At 41.2% G+C, this 2,274-nt stretch overlaps 1 long non-coding RNA gene across 1 annotated transcript; it reads right to left on the bottom strand.

The window, feature by feature from the left end:
• Positions 1-237: 237 nt before the first annotated feature.
• LOC131995901 (uncharacterized) lies at positions 238-1,686 on the bottom strand. Its single transcript, XR_009397676.1, has 3 exons — positions 1,152-1,686; positions 766-1,058; positions 238-699 (listed from the first exon to the last, which is right to left on the bottom strand). It is a non-coding gene; the product is annotated as an uncharacterized LOC131995901 (long non-coding RNA).
• Between the last annotated feature and the right edge of the window lie 588 nt (positions 1,687-2,274).

Below are 2,274 nucleotides of genomic sequence, written 5' to 3'. Positions count from 1 at the left end.
GATTCAAACATTGTTTTTTTAAATCGTTTATGAAACCTACTACTATTTTTAGCTTTTTACAATCTTTTTATTCAAACTAATTGCAATTTGCGGTCTTGACAACTGAGTCTTGTTTGCTTATTTTTTTTTACACACATCGTGTTATGAATACAAGGTCACGTTCAAGATCTAAAAGAAATAGGACAGAGTCAGATCTGAACAATACTGTAACGAATATAGCCCCTAAAAGAACGAAAATGATTAATTCAGGGAATCCAACGGATATAGGCAACGGTCAGATTCGGGATTTGTCTGGCAGTATTATATCTCGACCCGGTCCATCAAACGGTGTCCCTGTCCCACCTTCCACTAGTGAGGCAATGCAACAGGGGCCAAATAATACTTCAAACGCTGAAGCAGCAGGTTTAATGCCAGCAAATCGGTCTTTCGAGGAAACTATGAAGGCTATGATAGGCAATGAGTTGCGTGATGTCAGGAGGACCGTGGAGTCACTAGCCAGAACAGTGAGGGACTTGTCCAACATGGTGATTCAAGATAGGGCCCCGGCTATGGCGTTACAGAGGACCGAAGCCAATGACAATTCATCTGTCGGTGGTAATACTGGAGTTGACACACGAAATGACGCGTCCAGTACCTCGTCCACTAATAGGCCTAGATTTACGATGCCTTCCGCCAATAGTAACAATTCTTTTCCGAATTCTATAAATAACGAACAAATAAAGATTAGGGTTGATAAATTTGGTATTAATTTTGATGGCAACTTACAACGATTGACTGTTGAGGAATTTATCTTCCGGTTAGAATGTTTGCAGACCCAGTATGGTATACCTTGGGAGGAAGTTCTACGGGATTTTAGATTGTTAGTTTCCGGTCCAGCTTTGGAGTGGTTTTGGTATGCTCAGAGGCTGAAGAATTTTTCCAGCTGGTCCCATTTAAGAGAGGCATTAATGTGTCAATATAGGACAACTAAATCCACTTTCGAAGCAATGAGAGAGTTAGTCGACAGGAAGCAGGTGGTAAATGAGCCAATAGACGTTTATTTTCATAATATGGCCCAGCTTCGCGCCCGATTAGTTCAGCCAATAAGTGATTTAGATATGGTGAATATATTGAAAGTTAATGTAAAGGAAAATATAAAAGTTATAGTTTACCCCATGTCTATTTCTACGGTCGAGATGCTTCGAACAGAGTGTAAGGAGGCAGAACGTAACTTTCCACGTAGAGAACAAAGGCCAATCCAAATGAATTCGCGCCCCGCTAGACACGTAAATGAAATGTATGTTGGCGAATATGGTAGATTGGAGACAGATTTTCAGCCGGATGTAGAAGAAGTGGCTGCTATTCGCTTTAACCAGCAACAACAAACCAGGCAGTTAGTATGCTGGAATTGCCGTGAGGGAGGTCATGTTTTTATGGATTGCCCGTCTTCTGAGAGGGCATTATTTTGTTACAGGTGTGGTAAGCCCAACACGATCACTCCGAAATGTCCGAATTGTCAGCAGGGAAACCACAGAAGGGGCGTGGAGAAGATCGGGGAACCGCGTCCCTCGGAGAATCCAGGCAAATAGACCATATGACTATATTACCCCGCAAAGTATCTGAAGATGGAAGTGATAAGGGGAAACAAGATTTAGATGTCGATGGCAAACAATTTTTCCCCCAAAAGAGACATTACCTTCCCATAGAAATAAGACGGCACAATTATGCGCAGGTGCGAGCCAGAATTTTTGGTTCAGAATCCAGCCCTAAACCATTATCAAAAAGAATTTTAAAGTTACGTCAGAAATCAGCCGAAAAGCGCAAAAATAAACGCTTTTTGGTGGAGTCTGTTCACAGGGCGATAAGTAAAGTAGGCGACCCAAGGGTTTACGCCGAAGTAGAAATAGGAGACAAAGCTTTAAAAGGATTATTAGATACTGGTGCATCTGTTAGTATTATGGGGAAGAGATGCAGAGAATTCGTTGAAGATTCACAGATAGAGTTAATGCCAATCTTTAATAACGTTTCTACCGCCAGCGGCGACAATTATAGAATAATAGGAAAGATTTTATGTCAAGTGAAGTATAATGATTGCGTGAAGGAAATGATTTTGTATATGTGCCCCGATTTGGAGCAAGAACTCTACTTGGGAATAGACTTCTGGCGAAACTTTGGACTTGCCCCTAATATATTAGGTGTGGCCGAACTAAATGTGGAGAAAATTGTTAAAGACTTAGCCGAAACTAATATAGAGTATAAATTGAAGCCCCATGATTTGTCAGAGAAACAAAAGGC

Source organism: Stomoxys calcitrans, chromosome 3 (assembly GCF_963082655.1).
Source record: "Stomoxys calcitrans chromosome 3, idStoCalc2.1, whole genome shotgun sequence".
In the NCBI taxonomy this organism is placed as follows: domain Eukaryota; kingdom Metazoa; phylum Arthropoda; class Insecta; order Diptera; family Muscidae; genus Stomoxys; species Stomoxys calcitrans.
This window is presented reverse-complemented; position numbering and strand designations above follow the sequence as displayed.